This window comes from Candoia aspera, chromosome 8 (assembly GCF_035149785.1).
Source record: "Candoia aspera isolate rCanAsp1 chromosome 8, rCanAsp1.hap2, whole genome shotgun sequence".
Classification (NCBI taxonomy): domain Eukaryota; kingdom Metazoa; phylum Chordata; class Lepidosauria; order Squamata; family Boidae; genus Candoia; species Candoia aspera.
Window position 1 is genome coordinate 43,230,684 of NC_086160.1, and position 23,338 is coordinate 43,254,021.

The window sequence follows — 23,338 nt, forward strand, 5'->3', positions numbered from 1 at the left end:
CTATTGGTAATGGTTTGGGAGATATAAACTACCCTAAGAACATTACATGAAAAGAGAAAATAAATGGTATACTGACTAGATACTGTATGTAATCTAGAAATTATCTACCAATCTTGTGAATGGGGAGTTATATGAAGTATTCTGACCTGCACTCACTATATGATAATATTATAACTGTATTTACTATGAATGAGTATTTATTTTATTAGCTAATTTTTAAACTGCATTTCAGGATATAGAGTCTTAAGAAAGGCAACACATACACAAATTATGTACTGTATGTAAACATCCCAGAGTCCACCTTTTGGGGGAAGATGGGCGGTAATAGAAACTTGAAAAATAAAATAAAATAAAATAAAATAAAATAAAATAAAATAAAATAAATAAATAAATAAGTCTAGTGACTGTGTGTTTTAAAAAATAATTTCATCCAGTATTTTCATATTATATATTAACAACACAACAATAATGAACATTTCCACATGTAATGAATACTCTCCCCTGCAGCTTGACACCACACCTACCCACATCAGTTGCATGTAACTGGCAGCAATACAGTAGTAATACTCAATACATTCTTGAATGACCTATTCTTTAGTTCCTTTTGTTAAAGTATCACCATTTATCTGTCTGTCTGGTCATTTCTCATGCCTCTATTTCAAAAGGAATGCACATTCTGACCTTGTGTTTGCCAGCTGGGAATCTTATCATATTCACTGCCCCCAACCAGTAGATTGTACTGTAAACTGCCTAAGGCAAAAGAGGTAAGTAGGATCAACAGGTCATATTTACAAACAAACCAGAGTCCTTGGTGCTCTCTGACCCTTGTTGTTTTCTTGCAGACATTTCATTGCCAGACTAGGCAACATCTTCAGTGCGAAGAGGGAATGGGCCTTGCTCTCAGTTTATATACCGTGGCTTGCCCTGCTTGTGTTGGTAGGGTTGTTGTTCTCTCCTTGCGAGTTCTTTGATTGGGCAAGCAGCAAACAACTGCCCAATCAAAGGAGAGAACAACACCCCTACCAACACAAGCAGGGCAAGCCACGGTATATAAATGGAGAGCAAGGCCCACTCCCTCTTTGCACTGAAGATGTTGCCTAGTCTGGCAATGAAATGTCTGCAAGAAAGCAAGACTCAGAGAGCACCAAGGACTCACTCAGTTCAACCCTGAGCCACAAATATTCACTTCGATTGAAACCAGATGTGATGTGGCAGAGCTCATTTTATGATGTTTCCTAAATGTTTAAAATGCTTCATCTAGTTTATATTGTAAGGATTATAATTCATCTTTACAAATGCAGTGGCATGGGAATAGTCTTGGCTTTTTAGTTGGTTTTATTTACATGAATTCAGCTATCTCTTTCTTTGTGAACCAGTGTAGTGAATATTTATACCTAACTTCAAATTAATACACGAGAACCTTGACACATATATAATCTACTCAGCTGAAGTAAATGTGTAAGGGCTTGTCCATGATCAGAGTTAATTTTGTTTTCATTCTGTTACAAATCTTTGTCCTTCAGATAGGACTTTTTGATTTTTTGACTTCTGTACAGGGGACATAAGAATTTTGCAAATCAAATGGATGAAGACAGAACATTGGAGTCGTTCTTGTCCACTACAGACATTTTGATCACTATCACATTTCTACACAAACAAAATGACAGCTCTATGCTAAGTATTTAACAGAGTTACACTTTAGCCATTACAAACTTTAGCAGAATACATTCTGGAATAATTCCACAGCATCCAGAAAATTTACAGGACAATAGATACTGGTGAAAAAACAAACAATAGTCTGCAGAGAAATAGGAAAACATACATAAATAAGCATCACCATTCCAGCAGAGGATATATAAAATTTTCCAGTTGTTTGAAATATATTGGAATGCCAAGAGCAACAACAACAAAAAGTATCAATCATATTTTCTCACAAGCCCTAAATTTCCCAATATAGGCTAAAAGGTGAGTGCACATATTTTTCAGAGTTATTTGCAGAAGTTGCCTAAATAATTCTATACAGGGTCCAGGGAGAATTAGGCTGTCTTCATTTGAGTTGACTGAAAGCAAGAGAGAGAAAGAGCAAGATTGTTGACTTAAACATGTTTCTTAATTGGACCTTAGCAAATTGAGTCAAACTAAAACAGATGGTGTAGACTTCCCCCTGCCAAGAACTGAGGACTTCTGTTGTAATTATCTTGAGCTATGATCTTTCACAGTTACCCATACATAAATACCATTTCAATAAATTGGACTCAATATGCAAGCTGTGTGAAGAAGAGCAGCCTGGGAGAGAATATTTATTTTTCCTATACATAATCAGTGCTGGACAGATAATCATCAGTAATGGCTATCTAGTTGAATTGACTATTACTCATTATAAAAAACAATTTTGCTCTTTATATTCTGCATTGTAATATGGGACAAGATATGTAATCTAATAAATATGGATATGGATATTCAATTGCCTACACAGAGATCACTCTTATTTTGCATTTTCTACTAACTGTAACATCAATAATTTGTCTGCATTTCAGTGGAACAATGTTGTTTATCAAATATCCCATGTATATCAAAGTATTTTTGTAGTTCTAGACTATTACCTGGATTGGGCCATCTGTGAAATGTCCTCATACCTCTTTCAGCCAGTATTTACTGATTACTTTATATTCCTATGCAGATTGTAATAATGCAATATATTGAAGTGATTATTAGAATGAAGTATTAGAGTGATGACAGTTAATATGTCATTCATACATAGTGGAAGGTGAATAGGCCAGGTATGAGAGTATGAGGATATTCATAATGTGAAGCAGTAGTCAGTTGTTTGTGTACATTCAAACCAGCTACACAGAACTTTGCTACATTATGTATGATAATATTTATTTGATTAGATGGAATTAACATGAAGTTCTTCAAAATAATTTGGGGCATATAGCAACAAAGGAAAGATAAGTCTTGTTTAAATATTGTTACAAAAAGAGCAGCGGAGCAGCACATGCAGGATAGATTCAGTTGAACCATCAGCACAAGGGCAGGTACAGTATCTCCTTGAAGAAGAACATTTCACAACTAGAAATTGTGTGACCAGTAATATTGGAGATATGATGAAGAAAGTTTTGATAAATGACTTAAAAGTAGAGGATGATAAAGTACTCCAAGGTACTTAAATATCAAGGTATTTTGGCTGTTGCAGGTAAGCAAGCTCCTGCATTAGAACTGAGACTTGAAAGCAACTAGCAGAAGGCAATAGTCTTTTAGACTGTTCAGCTGTTTGAATAAGCTGCTTCAGTCAGAATTCAATGAGCTATGGTTTGTATATTCTGACATTGGCTCTTCTTCAAAGACACAATTACATAATACAGATATTATAACAGCCAGGAGATTATCTGCATGGCTAACTATGGCCAGACTTACCTTGGATGCTAGCCCATTCCACTACGCAGTTAGACTCACATAAAATCTAATCATGATGTCACTAGTCAGTCTATGAGATAATATCTAATTTCCTTTCTATATCACCTATCACCTATCACAGACTTTTCATTCAGGAGAATTGTTGAGGAGAATTTGGCAAATATCAATACTGCTCATTGTTGGCAGATGCTGGGAAAGCCTTTAGCCCAGGAGGTCAAAAAAGTCACACACCAAGCATTTCTATAAAAATAATTTATTTACAGAAAACAAAACAAAAGCAAAACATATTTAAAGGACTTAGCTCCGTTGGAGCAAGCCTTGCTTGGCTACATTGCCGGCAGAGAGAAAAAAGAAAGGAAGTGAGAACAAGTCCGGGCAGGTTTCCTCCCCCCCCAGGTGATTTGCATGAAGCATGTGAGAGGAGACAATCACTTGCAACCTTTTCACCCGGCCAAAATGATTAGGCACATATAGCAGTCTTAATCTGTTAGTAGGAAAACCTCAACACTCCCCTTTTTACACTATAGATTAAGCTGCAAACCAATCTTCTCTGACAACTTTATATGTCTTTCCATTCACATTACTTTACCATTATCTCCCCTTTGGTTTAACAGAAAGCTACCATTCTTCTTCCTGTGTTTTTCCAAACCTAGGTTGTTATAATTCCAAGGCTTTTTAATGTGAAATGGCTTTTCATGCAGGCTTCAAAATCAAGCCTTTGTTTTTTGTTTGTTTGTTGATGTGAACAGCAGCAAATCATCAACATAAATGCACAGATACGTACAGCCTTGTTTGTCCTTCTTCATATATACACAGGGATCTGCTTTTCCTTTTTCAAAACCAAAATTCTGCAGTTTTTCATCTACTTTTTGGTTCCAGGATCTAGCAGCTTGTTTTAACCCATAGATTGACTTCTGCAGTTCACAGACTAGATTCTCCTTTTTCATAGCCAGGGGGTTGCTGCATGTATAATCTGTGGTCTAAATCACCATAGAGAAATGCAGTTTGAATGTCATAGTGGTTAACTGACATTCCCTTGAGTGCAGCAACTTTTAAGAGTAATCTAATTGATTCACCTTTAGTAACTGATGCAAAAGTCTTGTCAAAGTCTAAATCTTTCCTTTGAGTGAACCCTTTTGCAACCAACCTTGCTTTATATTTTTGGATTTTGCCATCAGCATCCCTTTTCAGTTTGAAAACCCACCTACAACCCAGACAGCGTTCATTGGGAGATAAATTTACCAGTTTCCATGTTTTATTTTCTTTCAAGGATGCTAATTCCTGTTGCATGGCAGAATGCCAATTTTGTGCAATCTCAGGTGGTAAAGCATTCACTTGTTCTAAAGACTCAGGTTCTGTGAATATGTGAAAAGCCTTTACTGTTTCAGCCTGAAAACATGATGGAGGAATGCCTTTATTACTCCTCTGAGATCTGCAAGGTAATACAGGGCTTAAATTTTGACTCCTATCACTTTCCTGAGAAGCATCTGTCTCATCAGACAGATCTTCAGTTTGCTTTTCTGGTTTAATGTCCTCATCAGGCAAAAGATCACCAACAGCAAGTCCTTGCTGTTCTCTTGTGGTGGTCAGTTCAACTGGAAAGCTAGAATTTAATCTCCCCCAGTTTTGTTCAGCAAAAGAAGTGCTTTTGCTAATTATTAATTTGTCTCCCATTATGAACCTGTAGCTCCTCTGGCTTTGTTCATAGCCAACAAAGATGGCTTTCTTTGTTGTGGGGCCTCCTTTCCTTCTCTGCTGTTTTGGAATGTGAACCCATGCAGTGCTACCAAACACTCTAAGATGGCTTACCTTTGGTTTCACACCATAAAACAAATGGAATGGAGTGTCCTAAATCAGAGTTATACAACCTGTTCTGAACATAAGTGGCAGTCGATATTGCCTCTTCCCAGAACTTAAAACATAATCGTGAATCTTTTAACATGCATTCCATCGCATTTTGCAAGGTTCTGCCCTTTCTTTCAGCAACACCATTTTGCTGAGGGGTGTAAGGGTTAGAAAGAATTTGTTCTATCCCCTTTTCCACTAGGAACCTTCTGAATTTGTGAGAAAGGTATTCTCCTCCTCTATTACATTGGAGTGCAGATACAGGCCTAGGGAATTTTCCATTTGCCCATGTCACAAAACTTTTAAATTTCTCAAATGCTTCATCTTTATGTTTTAAGATGTAGATAAATGTATCTTGAGAAATCATCAATGATGGTCATTGCATACCTTGCTTGTCCAAGACTTGGAGCAAAAGGACTAATAATGTCAGAGTGTACAATTTCCAAAGGTCTAGTTGTAACTCTGCCACTGTGCTTACTCACAGGAACTTTTAGTGTTTTGCATTCTTTGCAAACTACACAGTCTAAGTATTTATCACAGGGTTTTATCTTTAGGTCAGCACACAGCTGTGGCATTTGTGCTATATACTTGAAATTAGCATGACCAAATCTCCTGTGCATCAGGTGTACACATTGGTCATGATATGGAGTGTTGCCAACTGCAGCCTTGCAGCTTGGCTTCCTTGCATTTTGCACAATGTACAAGGAGTCTTTTAACATACCAGTAGCACACAATTTCCCATTTTTTCGTATCTCACAACCATTTTTCTTAAATGTTATGATATACCCTGTTGCAGCCAATTGTGCCACAGATAAAAGGTTTGATTGTAAATTTGGCACATACAACACACCTTTTACAGTTTCTCCCAAGCAGGATAAATACAAGTCACCTTGTCCTATAATTTTGGTCACAGACCCATCAGCCAAAGATACACTTTGTCTTTCAGTTTTAGACAGTGACACAAAAGAGTTTTTACAATTACATAAATGACAACTGGCCCCAGAATCTAACACCCATACATCAGAATTACCCTTCTCAGCAACCTGTGCAATTTGGGTTGTCTGAAGAGCCTTCTTCTGTGTTGCCCTTGTGTTGTTCTTCTCTGTCTTTCTACTCTTGGGTCTCATGGCACAGTCTCTTTGCAAATGTCCAGCTGAACCACAAGTGAAGCATCGCTGGCTTGCTAGCGCTGTGGCCTAAGGTTCCTTTCCCTTCTTTTCCCTCATTTTCTGGTCTTGCAGCTTTCCAGAAGAGATGGGGGGGGATCTTTCCTCTCTCTTCTCCCATTCAGCGAGTAAGCACTGTGTAACATATGATGGGGTGAGGTCTGCTTCAGGCATAGCCTCCAGGGTACAAATCAGCGCGTCCCACGTTGCATTTAGTGAGGACAGAAGGATATAGGATTTTGTGAGAGGTGTAAATTCCATTCCTCTCTCCTGCAACTCGACAAACAGCTGCTGAATATAATGCAGGTGCTCAGGAAGGCTATCTCCTTCTGCAAGGTAGGCTCTGTACAGCTTTTTCATCAGAGTAACTTTACTCCCTGCTGTTGCCTTTACATATAAGTCTCTCAAAGCGTCCCAAGTTGCTTTGCAGACTGCATGCCTCACACGTGGACTAGCTGATTGTCCTCATCTCCCAGGATAATGGTGGCTCTAGCCCGCTCATCCTGTCTCAGCCATTCAGCACTGGGATTTTGGGGGCTTTGCTCACCAATTTGCAGCCAAAGATTCTCTCTGCGAAGATACATCTCCATCTTCAGGGCCCAATTCAAATAGTTGGTCTCTGATAGGCACTCCAGAGGCATTGCTGAGGGCTGGGAGGTAGCCATGGCTTCTTCCTTCTTTTACAAGTCACCTCAGCTAGCTTCTAAGTCCTGCAGACTGGCAGTTGCTGGAAAAACTCCAGGTGGCTCCAAAGAAAATCTTCACAGGTCTTTGCTACCTGCCTTTAAATTGTGCATGAGGTGTGGAGCTGATCTCTCTTTTCTCTCTGGGTTTTACTGGGCACATAACCTGTTGGCAGATGCTGGGAAAGCCTTTAGCCCAGGAGAGGTCAAAAAAGTCACACACCAAGCATTTCTATAAAAATAATTTATTTACAGAAAACAAAACAAAAGCAAAACATATTTAAAGTACGTAGCTCCGTTGGAGCAAGCCTTGCTTGGCTACATTGCCGGCAGAGAGAGAAAAGAAAGGAAGTGAGAACAAGTCCGGGCAGGTTTCCTACCCCCCCAGGTGATTTGCATGAAGCACGTGAGAGGAGACAATCACTTGCAACCTTTTCACCCGGCCAAAATGATTAGGCACATATAGCAGTCTTAATCTGTTAGTAGGAAAACCTCAACACTCATTTCCTTCAAGCTTTCTCCTATCTAATCACCGCCATTCTTTGAAAAGTGAGAAAATAAAATAACATGGTGGTGAAACAAGGTAACAATTCTGTTTATTTTTCTTTTAAAACTTTGAGATCAGTATCTACAGTCAAGTCTTTGACAAGTTATTTAGGAAAGTTTTCAAATAGACACCAAGTGTAGCCCAAATCTCTGTATATCTCATATACATGTATACATATATCTCATATAAGAATAAAATTTAAAAGACAAATGTAGATATGTTCTCTCAAATTTTAAATTACATTACCATGCCAGCTGTTTGTCATGGATAGTTAAATATATTCTAAATATTAGAATGTGCAGTGTAGCCAACCAACTTCACACATAACTATGGCATAAGGATACAAAAAAACCCAAAACAAAACTATAAGGACATATAAGATAGAGCTTGATAAGAAGATGGAATTCCACAAAAACAATAATCAATCCAGCAATCTCAACCTTAACCTAAAAACACCTCTTATTGTGGAGAAAATGATTGCATGAAAAATATAAATACATATGCTGATATGGTGCATCTAGACTCTAGAAATAGACTGAAGATATGACAATAATTATTTGGTGAAGGTCAAAATTTACCATGGATGATGTGTTTACAGATTGCTGGAAGAATAAAATGATCTCAAGAAAGGAAGGTTTTTAAAACAAATGACAGAATTTTCAACACTCAGAACCAAGACTCTATCATTAAAATTTGACATAGAGACAGGACCAGTAAAAGACTGCATGATAAAGTGACACAAAATTTTAAAGAAATAATTACACTACAATGAGAAGACTTATGGAAAATTCAATAAAATTTACCCCAAGCTATAATTTAAGAGAAAATTGGTACAAAATGTTTTATGGATGGTACATACAGTAATTCTGTCCATACTTGTAAAAATAGATACATTATTTAATAATAAACGTTGGAAATATTGTTGTAAAGAAGGAACATTTCATCATATGTGGTGGTTGTATAAAAACATTCAAATTTATTAGAAAGAAATACACAGCATCATGTAAAAAATAAAAATAAAAACAAAGCTTGAACTTCATTTTTTTTTCTCCTAGGAATCTTTGCAGAACAGATAAACAAATAAATAAAAAAATAATCAGAAGTTATTAAGAGATATGCTGATGGCCATGAGGACAAATTTGGCCCAGCATTTGAAAAGAGATACTGAACCAACAATATCAGACTGGGAAACCAAGCTTGGGGAATACACAGCAATGACAAAATTAATAGTATATGTCCAGAACATAAGTTTGACTAAATTTAAGAAAGAATGGCTTCCCTTTATATTATGTGTCATAAAACAAGGCAAACTCTGATACTCGAGTACATTTTTTGAGTGGGAAATATTTGTTACAGGATAGAAGCCAAAATAATTTTTAATGTTTATAAATAGTTCGATGTAATCATCAGCCAGGAACAATGGGGGGAAATTTAGAACTCAATATTGTTTTCACTAGTTATTTTTAGTATTTCTTTTGTAATTGTTCTTTTGTTTTCATAAGATCATGTGCATTCATTTTACATAACGATAAATAGTTGTGACATCCATATGAATATTAATGTTTAGAGTTTTGTATGATTTACAATTATTTCTAAAGTGATATAATTTAGTTTTATTAATTAATTATTTAATCCATTAAATGATGATGATGATGATGATGATTCAAAAAGAATTTGTAATTAACAAATGGAGTTATGAAATAATATTTGAGAAATACTCCTTGGAACTTATTTTTCTACTTTCAGGTTGACATTGGAAATGTCAGGCTGAAATATATGCACTGTTTTGTGTCTATCAAACAAAACTGTAAATATTTATAATTTCTGAGTTTTAACCTACTGTATGCTTTTATTTTATAAACAGAAATGTTTTACATCAATATGTTTATACACACACACAAACAAGTATATATGGTATATATATATGATTTTTTAAAAAATAGCCTAAAATAGGACTGTAAACTAAAGGACTGGGCAATGCTGTTACAGAGCAATTGAACTAAACATCTGAATAAATATATTTTGTACGATGTCATGCAAAGTCCATATAGACATTTTTATTTTTATTATTTTATTTCTATTATTTTATTTTACTTTGCTTTGCTTTGCTTTATTATTTTTTAGGAGAAAACAGTATCTAGGGAAAAAAGAGCCAGGAACAACAACACACCAAAAAAAAAAAAAGGATTTGATTACTTTGTGTGACTCCATGAGTAGCTAAATTAAGAAAAATCTGCATATCTGGACTTATTATTTATTCCTGCTTTATATGGCATATGATTACACTTCAAAATCTGTTGCTTTAAGGTATAGTAATGACCACCAGCTACGAGCATTTCAAAAAGGGAATTTTTAAAAAAGCCATGCAAGTTAAGGCTAGCAGTAGTTACTAGTCATGATAGGTTTGATATTCCCTTTATATCAAAGCAGTTGATGAAATACAGGAGACAGCTTACACAATGGCCTTTATATCCTGTAGCTTCTTATAGGCATCTGGATGGCTACTATGAGGTTAGAATTCTGGACAAATTGGACTTTGAATTGATTCAGCATGTTTTCTCTTGTTTACACACACACACAAAGAAAATATTTGGCAAAATACAGGAATAAATCAAGTTTCACAACATTAATCTTTTTCCCTCATCCACCCCCCCTCCACTCACTCACACACACACATGGCACACATATACGCACAGTAAGTACTCATCTATACTATCTGAGCACACTTAGCTAATACCGCTGAGCTTGTTAGTATACGGTATACAGTTTTGCCATGTTTTTGTATGGTTATATTTACTGTTTTCCAGTTTTGCCAATTCAATATAAACTATAAATAATAAAATAGAGGCATTCAGTTTTGTATTCTAAAACATTCAGTTCTTTTGGGCTCATATTATTCAGTTTAAATGTTTTTTTTCAAATAAACCATTTTTTTTTTAGCTTTCTACAGGAGATTGGAGTCACTGGTTTGAGAAGCTTCCTTGAATATGTCAGCTGATCAAAATATCTTCAATTCTGAGGCTGACAGGCCCAATGTCAGAGAGAGAGTATGAGGCCATGCATATTTAGCTTTTACCCATCATGGCATGCTTCACATGGAAAGAGAAGCAAAGCAGGACTAGCCAAGTGAGAATTACTCTGCCTTCATTCTCTGCTTTACTGCTTCTTATTTTGGTATGTGGAAGTATTTTCCAAGTCTTGGTCTACCAAGATCAAAGAGATAAATAATAAAAGGAAAACTGCTAATCAGTAACAGTAACATTTTTTTTCTCTTCAGATATTGTTTTAATAAGTGTTTCTTGGTTAGCTGATTTATTTCCTACAGTGGACAAACAGGATTTTTTTTAGCAAAATATTTAAGGAAGGTATGGTGAAATGTGTTTGTTTAGAAAAGCAGCAATAGATCTGCCAGAATATTTCATGGTTTAAAGGCATTCAATGCTGCAACTTTGCTGAACCTAAGCAAAATTAGATCTGCTTAATGAATGTTTGGAAAGCAAGCATTCTGCAAATATATACAGTACCATTTTAAAGGTTCTTGAAGAAATATGAAATATGAATGCAATAAATAAATTTTCCATTTGACATTTTCTTTAAGGAAGTATATTCATTATACATATTTTAGACTTGCAGTTATTTACTGAACTACAGTTCCTGGCATTCTCAGACAGAATGTCACTAGTGAGTAATATTGGAAGTTGTAATTCAGCAGTATCTGGAGGGCTACAGGTATTTCACTCCCATGGTTACATAACTTCTAATGGGAAGGGATTACACCAGTGTTCAGAGTTCAGGGGTGTAGTAGATTCTTGAAATTTACCTGCAAGTACCTGATGTAAAAGTCATGCAATTATATTCCAAGCCTATAAATTTGTTTTCAGTATTGTATTAAATGGAGATCATAATTATTCACAGAAAAAATCTCATTTAGTTAATAGCCTTCCTATAATTTCATTTATTTGCTATTTTTAAGCAACTAGGGCTCCAAATTACTGCTGCATTGTAGCCCATAATCTACTTGCCTAAGTATGCATTCACTCATCAATGTAATTAATGTGAAAACTCTTTTAATTTCTTTTTTTCAAGAACTTTATTAATTTTTAAAGTATAGTTAAAATACAAAAGATAGAATATAGAAAAGATAGAAAACAGAACTAAAGGAAGAAAAAAAAAACTATAAAAGTGCAGAATTCGAGAGAAGACAGAAAAAGAGACTTCTGACCTTCTTCAATACAGATATAAATGCATTTACAAATATAATCTCTTACCATTAGTTAACCCTGAGTAATATTATTTCTATCCAATCAGACCATTTAATCATCAAAACCCAAAATCAAAGCTTCATTTTTTTTTTCTGACACAAGCAAATAGTCTAAAAGTGGTTGCCAAATAGAGATAGATCCAGACATGGTATTTTCTCTTATCAGTGCTATAAACCTGGCTATTTGGGCAAAACCCTTTTAATTTCTAATCATATTCTATTCAAATGCATGTGCAGGTTTTTGTTTTTTGTTTTGTTTTTTATGATGATGACGATGATAATTTGGTTGCACTTTCACACCAAATTGTCTTAATAATTAGTAAGCTTCTGATTAGGCTACCTTACAATCTTGTGAAATCAGCCAATACTCAGTTCAAATTTGTGATTTGAAGTGTTGATTCAATTCAGTTCAAATCTGCAATTTGATCATATAAGTCAAAACGTTTTGATTTGAATGATTGATTCAAACATTTAATAAGACATATTATGGTATGGACATATGGTATGGTATGGACATATGCGAAATTTAATAAGATCTTCAAACTCATATCAAGTCAAAGTATAAATTTAATTTTGAATTGTCTTATTTTAAACTACACTTTTGCATATCCCAGGTGTTTATTTTTATTGTTCCACAGACCTGTATATGCTGTATAGTTAGAACTGCAGTCAGTTGTGCTTGTTCACTATGATGTATATTCTTCATGTGTTGTATTCTTCATGTTATTTCAAAAATATTATAATATATGTTTAAAATATATATAAATATTAAGGAGTAACATCAAAATAATATGACATGCTTAGAAATTGTATTGATTTGCTCTGGCCAAAAGATTGTTATTGAGAAGACATAGAAGCTTCCAAGAATTCAGAACATGACATTCACATTATTGAGTAAGTCCCATTGATAGAGGTATTTGAAAATGGTGTTATTTACCTTACTCAGAAGTAAGTCCATTGTATTCAGCAGGAAGTAGGTGTAATACTACCCCATTCACAAGAAATAAACTCCTCTACCCATTGAGTATAATGGGACTTACTTCTGAGTAGACATGCATAGGATTGGGCTGTGAGAAATAATTATATATGGTCAGTATACCATTGCTAAAACAACAAATCTAATGGTGGCCTAAGACTTTTGCACAGTACTGTATATCAACATTACTATGTAAATTATGGAAATTGATTAAAAGAAACCTTGAAAGGTAGAGAAACCTAACTTGGTTAGGATCAATTGCAATTATCAAAATGAATGTAGAGTCACTCTTTGAGTGAGATGATCAGTGATGAAATTCGAAATATAAACTAAATAAATAAATAAATAACCCAAGAAACTGTAAGTAAATTTATATGGAATGGGAAACAAAACAAAAAAACTCCTACAAGATTCCAAAGGGAGATATAGTCTTGCCCTTCTAAATGTTAAACTGTATCATAAAGCAAGCTGTATAGCATGGATATCAGAGTGGATAATATCCCCAAATAGTAGAATGGCAATTTTGGAAGAAGCTGGCTTAGCCAATGGACTTTATAGATATTTATGATATAGAGATACTAAGGAAGATAAAAGGATATATTATTAGACAAAAATTGATAAAAATATGGAATTCTGCAAAGGGAATAATAGGCCCAACACTTTCACCTCTATCTTCTTATTCAAATGCTGTTCATGTTGGAGATAGTTACAACAAGAAAAATGTGATTACATATGCAGGTTTGGGTCACTCAGCATCTACAAATAGATTAAAAACACAGCAAGAACTACTTAGTGAAGGTTGGAATATATCATGTTTGATATATTTACAAATTGCTAGAAGGATAAAATCAGATATCCAGAAAGGATATTAATAAAAAAGACATAACTTGAAATGCTCATACAAAACTAAACCATATGTTTGGATACAAATATAAAAAAATTATGTTATAAACAGTTGCAATACAACAATGGGAATAGTTATGGACTAAATCTGTAAAATTTACACCAACTTATAACCTAAAGGAAAATTGGTACCAAATGTTCTACTGATGCTATCCAACTCCATCAATACTAAGATAGATAAATCATATAGTAATCAATATTGGAAATGCCATGAAACAGAAGGAACATTTTACCACATGAGGTGGACCTGTAAAAAAATTAAAGCAAACAAACAAACAAACAAAGTACTGGAGCGACATACTGTATATAGCACAATGCAGAAAATTTTGGAATTTAAATTTGAAATAAAACCACAACTTTTATTATTAAGTATAATTTCAGAAAAAAATAAATAAGAAACATCAGAATTTAATGGTATATATGCTTACTGCAGCAAGAATACATTTTACTCAACACTGGAAGAAACATACAGAGTGAATAGCTCTAAAGTTAGCTTATCAAGCCTTTCATTTTATCTCAACTTTTGTTATTCTTTTAATCTGTTTTTTTTAATAAAGTTTCTTACCATATTCTCTCTGTACATTTTACTGCCCAACAAATACAAAAGAGTAAAGCATGCCTTAAGGATTCTCACTGAGAAAGTAAGAATCATCATGGGAAAAAGGATAAAACACCAGAGAGTGAACCCCGGATTACCGTCAACATCCAAATCATCAAAACAACAAAGGATAGAACATTTCCTGGGAGCTAATAAGGCAAACAAATGTGAGCAATTATAAACTAAATTATTGGATGTGTCATAATGGGACTTACAAACAGAAATTGAGCATAAACAACTGATAGAACTGTCATCCTTACTCTGAAAAGGATCAGTTTTCCAAGACTCTTTTAACTCTCTATGGCCAGCTACATCATTAGTTGTGTCTGCTGTCTCGCCCTCAGCTTCTGTACTACTGTTAAAAGGAAGCCAGGAGGGAAAGCAAAAAAAAAATGGAAAAGTAACAGACTTTGTATCTAGGCAATGCTTATTACAGCCCAATATCTGTCTGAGGTTCTTGTATAATCAAAACTAAATCATTAGCAAAAGCCCTCAGTTTATAAACTTTATTATTATTATCATTATTATTATCATTATTATTATTTTCAGACCTTTTATTCTTTCATCTTGTCTAATATCTCTATTCAGCACTGCCAAGACTAAAATAAAAAGCAAGGGGGACAGAGGACATCCTTATCTTGTTGCCTTCTGCATCTTACATGGTTTGGTTAAATCACTGTTAACAATAATGTGTGCCTGTTGCGGTGTATATATCAACTTAATTCCTTGAATAAAATTTTCCCAAAGTCTATATCCTCCAAGACTTTAAACATAAAGGACCAGTTCAAATTGTCAAAAGCTTTCTCTGCATCCAAAAAAAAAAAAAATCAAAGTTGCCTGCTTTTCATTATGTTGTTGTAAGTATTCAATAATATCCAGTATAGTTCTCACATTGTCTTTTAATTGCCTTTTGGGTAAAAACCCACATTGATCATCATGAAAAAAGTCCTGTAAAATCTTCAATCTATCAACCAATATTAAAGTAAATATTTTATAATCATTATTCAACAATGAAATTGGTCTATAATTCTTAGTTAAAGTAAGATCTTGTCCCTCCTTTGGTAATAGAGAGTAATATTGGCCTCTTTCCAAGATTCTGCAGTTGCAGATCCCTGCAGTATAGAGTTCATCACATTTGTAGGAGAGGCTGCAGAAGCTGATCCTCAAAGCATTTATAATACAAACTTGGTAGTCCATCTGGTCTTGGTGCTTTCCCTACTTAGTCTTTTTATAGCTTTGAGGCAGTCAAAGCTCTCATTATAGCTCTACTAGTATCCCAAACAATCTTTAAATCAAATTATTATAAAAAAATAAATAATTCAACTTCTTTTTACAGTCTTCCACCACCCATTCTTTTTGTAATATTGCTTAGTTTAATCTCCATCTAAAAATTGTAGATTTTCTTCTAATTATTAGACTAACTGGATTGTGATCAGAAAAAGTAAAGGTGTCCACCTTAAGAATTTTATTGGCCAAAGTCTTTAAAATCCAAATCATATGAGTTCTTGAAAAAGACTTAACATCTTTCTGAAAAAGTATATTCGCTAGACATCCCGGTCTTCTGTCTCCAAGAGTCTACCAAAGCCAAATTGTCCCTCAAGTCAAAAAGGACTTTGGTACTTTCCCTGTTTAGGCTTAATTCCTTTACCTGAAGCTCTATCCATAAGTGGAGAGGTTACTCCATTCCAATCTCCCAATAAACACCAGTTCTGATATGAAAACTGTGACAGTTGCTTCATAAGATGTTTTTAAAAATCTCCTCTTATCATTTGGCACATAAACTCCAACAATTATAGATTTAATCCCTTGCATCTCTACTTCTACTGCCACATATCTATCACGTTCATTAGAAATTAATAGTTGTGGTTTCAGTTGTGGTCTAACGTACAAAACAACTCCATTGATCTTTTTCAAACCTGTTGAGATGAATTCTTCCCCCAAACAACTTATTTATCAAATATTTTACATATTTTTTTTTCTTATATGAGTTTCTTGCAAGCATCATAGTTCAATTTTCTCAAATAATGAAAAATCTTCCTTCTCTTCTGAGGAGCATTAGCTCCATGTAACAACAGAAAGTTCTGACAATAGGAATAAGAATGAACAAGGAGGCTAAGAGAAAAAAAAAATGGAAACAATCTCTAAAATAAACACAAAGGACACCCAAACAGGGACATTTCCAAAATCCAAAATCCACCCAATGTCTAGGGACTAGGGAGACTAAATTCAAGAAAAATGACTCTCTTCCAAAAAATCAGGGCACTTTAGACATCACCCAAAGCAGGTTTAATAGAAACTGATGGGATTCAAAGAAAGCTGCTCTTTTGTCTCTGAGTCAGCTCCTTCACTGCCAACAATATATGATTGATTATTAGAGGTAGAATGGATGCCAAACAGAACTGGTAGCAAGATAATTTTGATGACATTCAAATACCCCACAATTTTCAGTATGTTATTCAAAATGAGACCTTTTTTTGAGTATCTTATTAATATTTCCTAAACAAGATTTCCATGGAGAGAAAATTACTGCACTTCTCAATTTACAGTACTTCAACAAAATGCTGCTGGTCTTCTAAGTCCAAAAAGTAAGACTATAGCTGTAGAAAAACAGGCAGACACTGCACCAGTGATGCCCTTGAATGTGAGCTCTTTAGATAAACAGATCCAGATAATGGTAAAAAGAAGGCAAAAGATAAACCATTAGAAACAGAATTTATTAATTCCTTCAGGGATTCACCAGCTCAAGAACAGGAGGAAATACTAAAGATATTGGAAGATCTTGGACACTCACTAGCAGCAGCAAATGCAACAGCTGCACCATTACTTGACTTCATCTCTCCCTCATCGACAACTGCAACAAAAACCTTTGATATACTGAACACCTCATTGAAATACCTTGACTACTCAGAGGATGAAAACCAAAACGAAAAGGAATATGTGAAAGGAAATTATCTGCTTGTCCCAGAAACTGAAAATGGCTGGAGTCAAAAAGCTCAAACTTCCATCTTATCTATACCCCTGAGGTTCCTGAGGATGTTGGGATCTTTGCCAAAAAGGTGCAAACCTTCAAAAAGAAGAGGGGGCTAAAGAATCTGAAGCCAAAGAAAATACCAACCATGAGAAGAAAATACAATTATCAATAACCAAAAAAGATCCAAATCCCTTGATTTTGAGTAATTTTGCTTCTAGAACATCCCAAGATGATACCACAATAACTCCTCCAAAACTCTCAGATGAACAGCATGGAGGAGCAGGTCCACAGATATCTCTTTTTCTCTATGCCCACTGATGGCCATCTCCTGGAATCTAGCTGGGTTGAAAAACAAAAGCAGTGACATCTCTTGTATGAATTATATCAGAAAGTTTGACATTATTTTCTACCGGAAACGGCTTTATGAGGACTTGATATTAGTTAGATTTAAATCCTTTTCAGTTGGGGGCAGTCCCTGGAGCTGAGTGGGGTAGTCTTTGTGGTGGCCTAAGCTTGCTTGCACTTCAATTTGAATTTTTTTCTCTGTTGTTCCTTGGAATGCTACGTGATGGCTGTGCTAGTTAAATTCAGCCATGTTGTACACTTCTTTATTAATTGTTACATCCCACTGTGACTGCACTCCAAAGTTAAAACTGTCTGGTCCAGATTAGAGACATATATTGGTAATTTACAAATGAAATTCCAACACACCTTCATAATTCTGGCAGGAGATTTCAATGCAAGGATAGGTCTCTCTGACAAACTGCTTTATATTAAATTCCAGCATTATCATCCTGATTCAGATATTGTTTCACCACTTCCAGATGCAATCAAAGGATAGAGTGGGGAAGTTTAGTGGACTATGCTTACTTCAAACTCTCAATAAATTAAATCTAAATCTGCTAAATTGTTCTATTGACCTAGTGACTATCTAGCAGAATTTACCCATTGGGCTGGCCCTAACCCTTCCCTAATAGACTATATAGCAGTTTCCCAAAACATGTTACCTTTTACTCAGAGATTTTTCATTGATAGTCATCCTGATAGTGACCACTTCCCAGAAATGTTAAACACCCAAGATCCTGCTGTACGTTTTTCTAATCCATGTTATTCTGCTACCAACGAGATTAACTCTGTCCCAGCCACACTAAGTGGTTACCACAACAGGAAGAAATGATTACTAACACCTTAAAATCTGATACCACTCAGCAGATTCAAGACAAAATTCTTACTAGCAACAATAGCACAGGCAAGTCAATTTTAAATCATTATTACAATTTAATACAGTTATTACAACCAGCTGTTATATCAGCTGATCCCCTAACATGTAGAAAACAGTTCTTATGTTCACAAATTGGTTTGACTCAGACTGCCTTTGAGCTAAGAAAGCCTGGATAACACTTTTCAACAACTGCAAAAAAGCCCCTTTCTTGTACTCTGCTAATGATTTATTACAGCAGCAAAGGCAATACAAACAATTATTCCATAAGAAGAATAGGGCAGCAGACTGGACCTTCTGGCAACACTTGATAGCTGCAGCCCAGGCTTGGAATTCCTTACAGTTTTGATGTCTTATAACCTTACAACCAACAAATCACCTTACTAGCTCATCACCTACAATTCCAGCTGGTGTTTGGGAGGTCCACTTTCATTGTTTATATATCCAAAGGGAGCCCTGCTCCAAGCAATTTGAACTGGAAGCTGATATGCTTCCTTATTGGACCCCAGTAACATGCACAGAAATCAAACAACTGATTAACTAATTTAAGTCAGGAAAAGAACCAGGGAATGACCTTATAACTGCTGAAATTATTTGGAACAACCCAGAATGTTGGATCCTAGTCTTAGCTTCTCTGTTCTCTGCTACTTACTGTTTTGTAATAATTCCAAGGGTATATTCCAAGGCACAACAATAATAGTACCCATTTACAAAAGGGTACTATTGCCTCATCAGTCTACTAAGTATCATAAATAAATTATATGCTGAACACTTAAACACAAAATTATAGGACTCAATGAAATCTGAACTGATTTTGGCAGGGGAACAAGCAGGTTTGTGGGCTAATCATTCCCCCCTTGGTCATGCATTGGTATTACAACATTCAGTAGAAAAATATACAAATAAACCTAGCTCAGCACTATATTCAGCTTTTATTGATTTTAAATCTGAATTAACTCAATATCTAGAGTCAGACTGTGGGACAAACTCAGTAAATTCACAATAGATAAATGGCTTTTTGATATATAAATTGCATGAAAACTCCTGTGTAAAAAATTGATTTACTTCACAAGGCCATCTCACAAAAGCAATTCCCTCAGTGAAAGGAGTCAGACAGGGCTGCATACTGGCCCCACCATCATTCAGTCATTAGATAAATTGCCTGGTGGCCTGTCAGAACACTCCTGACTTTTTTCCACCAAAGCTAGGACATAGATATATCCCAATGCTACTCTATGTGGATGATGCAGTCCTTCTCTCCCAGACTTCAATTGGCTTAAAACGTGCACTAAAATCATTTGCCACTCATTGCACAGAGGATGAATTACAACAAATTATGAAAAGACAAAAATATTGGTATTTGCTAAGTGCCCTAGAATCCATATGTGGAACTAGATGGACACAAAATTGAACAAGCTGAAGTTTTCAGGTGCCTCAGAAGTTATCTCCCAGGCTTTGGGTCAGAAAAATGCACATCTAGATTATGTAGCTCAGAATGCCCAAAGATCAGCCTTAGCAACTGAAACTTTTTACAGAAAGAGAGGGTCCTTTTTTATACCAGCTGACCTCATGCTATTCACAGCCAAAATATGTGCCCAGCTCGTGTATGGCTCACAGCTTGGCCCTGATGATAGCTATTCAAAATTAGAAATTGTGTGATCCAAATTCTTAAGAAATATCCTCCCAGTGTCACACTGTGTCCCTAATGTTACTCTCCACTCTGAAACTGGATCAGTCAAGATTGAAACAAAAGTTTGGCTAATTTTCTTCACATACTGGCTGAAATTATTTTTTTCCTCATAGGATTGACTGCCCTGACATTAGTAGACAATTTTAGTGCTAGATGGAAGCAATACTTTCTTGATAAATTGCATTTGTATGGCTTTTCACAAAATGCTCTCCTTTCTCTGGGACATGAACAAGCTAGATAATGTATTCTGGGCATGGGAAGGCAATAAGACCAGGTTCTACTGCCCAGGAATGTTTTCCTGAGCATCCAATCTTATATGTTTAGACTGGCAAGATACTTAAACATTATTAAGTATTCAAGCTGAGAAGGGCTTTAATACTGGCTTGATTTAATTCCCTCCCTCCGTCCCTCCCTCCCTTCCTTTCTTCCTCCTCAAAAGGCAGATACCAAAAAAAAATCCATATGCTGCTGGATTATGGGCAATCTATTGCCTGTATATTACTGTACTACTGCTTTATACAGATATTAGAATCCATTTATTACCACTTACCCTGGTAAAATACCCAAGTCACTCTGATACTTTCTACATACAAATTCTGCTTTCTGATCAAAGGGTCTCTACCTCTCTGGATGTTATGCCAAATTCTGTTATGCTGCTAGTAAGACAAGATGACAAATCCCCGTTCCTCAATGTTGTATAACTGTGCCTAACTTTTGAGCAATACTAAATAAGTATATAAAGATAAATGTCTCTTTATTCTGTTTTTTTTTTTTAGCCTACTTCTTGGATTTTTGGCTTTATCCCTTAGTTTTAGACAAATACTATTCTGGTTTTTGGACTGAGACACATAGTTTACATTGGTAACAATATGACAATAATATTCTGTATTATTCTTTTAGCTTGTATTTTGTGTTTGGTCCTCCTCTTTTGCTTTTAAACAGTTTGTTAATTGTTTTGTTCTATACTGGTCTTTGTAATGATTGCCTATTCTAAAACACCATCAGACTCATGAACAGGAATTCAGAGATATCTGATTTATTAAAGAACAGCATGCAGGATAACAGAGAGAGCTGAGAATGATGAAAGCACGCCAAATTCAAACTAAAAACCCTCAGTGTAAATGAAATCCCTCTCCCCGTAGAATCTTCTCAAGCTCACAATCCCAGGTGCTCCTAACGGTTTCTGATGGTCTGCGGGAAAAGTCCTTGAGCAGAGAAAATAACCCAAACACATTCCATTGTACTGATTTCACATACAGAGCTTGGTGCAAGGTTTCACAGCAGCTCCCTCCCAAACAGAAACATGTGTCAGTGCCATGGCATGTGAAACATTACGATGTATAAACTGCATTGAATCAGGGAACATGACATATGCCCCCCCCCAAAATGAAGAATACATTAAGTAGCAGGTTTCAAAGGATAAGGAAGGTGGAAATGGTGAACTAAATCAGGAGCATTAACATGGTGGGCAGACACCCATTCAGGATGAGGAAAGTGTTTCCATTGGACCAGATACTGCAGGGTGCCCTGAAGCTTGTGAGAATCAATGATGTCCTTGACTTCAAAGTGTTGTTGGCCATCAATCATAACTGGAGCAGGAGGTTGAGGGTGCCAGTGCGGCGAGTGGTACACAGGCTTAAGCAGGCTGCAATGGAAAACAGGGTGCAAGTGCTTCAAATTGTGAGGCAGTTCCAATTTAACAGTAACTGGATTGACAAGATGAACAACAGGAAAAGGACCAATGAGTTTGGGAGCAAGTTTTTTAGAGGGTTGAGGTGATTTGATAAATTTAGTAGATAGATACACCTGATCCCCAAATTTGAAGTCGTGTTGTAAAGAACGATGCTTATCAGCTTGAGACTTGTAAGCAGCCTGGGCATCAGCCAAAGCTTGTTGGATTACTGGCCAGGAACCAGACAGTTTAACAGCCCAGTCAGACGCAGAACATGTTTGGGAAGGGGGCTCTGACAGTTCAGGGATGGGAACAAAGTCATGACCAGAAACCATGTGAAAAGGGGTTTGTCCGGTACTTTGATGCACAGCATTGTTGTAAGCAACTTCAGCAAAAGGTAACAACTCCACCCAATCGTCCTGATGGTAGTTAATGTATGTTCTAAGAAACTATTCAAGAGTGGCATTTAAAATCTCAGTAGAACCATCAGTCTATGGATGGGACGATGTGGACAGTGCCTGTTTAGTGCCAATCAATTTAAAAAATGATTTCCAAAATTGGGAAGTAAACTGTGTGCTGCGGTCCGAAATTAAGCAGGAAGGCCTACGGTGGAGGCGGTAGATGTGGTGGAAAAATAGGCACACTAATTGTGGGGCCGAGGGGATGGATGCACATGGAATGAAATGAGCTTGCTTAGAGAAAAAATCCTTTACAACCCAAATGACAGTTTTCTTCTGACTGGGAGGTAGGTCCACAATGAAATCCATAGAAATCTCATCCCAGGGGCAGGATGGGCTGGCCACTGGCTGTAGAAGCCCCTGTGTTTTCCCTCCTTTTCATTTGGACATGGCACAGACAGGACAGGAAGCAACATAGCCTTTAACATCACATCTTAAAGTTGGCCAAACATCACCAAAATTGACGGCGAACCAAATATAAGGTTTTAACAAAACCAAAGTGTCCAACAAGTTTATCATCATGGGAACACTGCAAAACATCAGCCCTTAAAGTTTCAGGCACATAAAGGCGGTGTTCCACCCAAGCAAGACTGTTTTCAAAAGAAACATTGTTTCTATTAGCTAGCAACCAAGTATCAGATTTCAGTGCCTGGAGAAAGTCCTTCTGTAACTGACAAGGAACTTGCACTTTCTGCTTCCCAGACCATGCTGGGAGCAGGGGTGCCTACGCACGGGTCTGGCTCCGAGTGACAGCAACCAAGCCCAGTTGTGGTTCAGTGAGAACAGTTCCAACCACATCTGGCACCTGGTCAAGGTCCTGAGGTAAACATGACAAAGCATCGGCAAGAACGTTTTCTTTCCCGGAATGAATTTTAACTGGAAGTTAAAGTGACTGAAAAACTGAGCCCAGCAAATCTGTTTAGGGCTGAGAC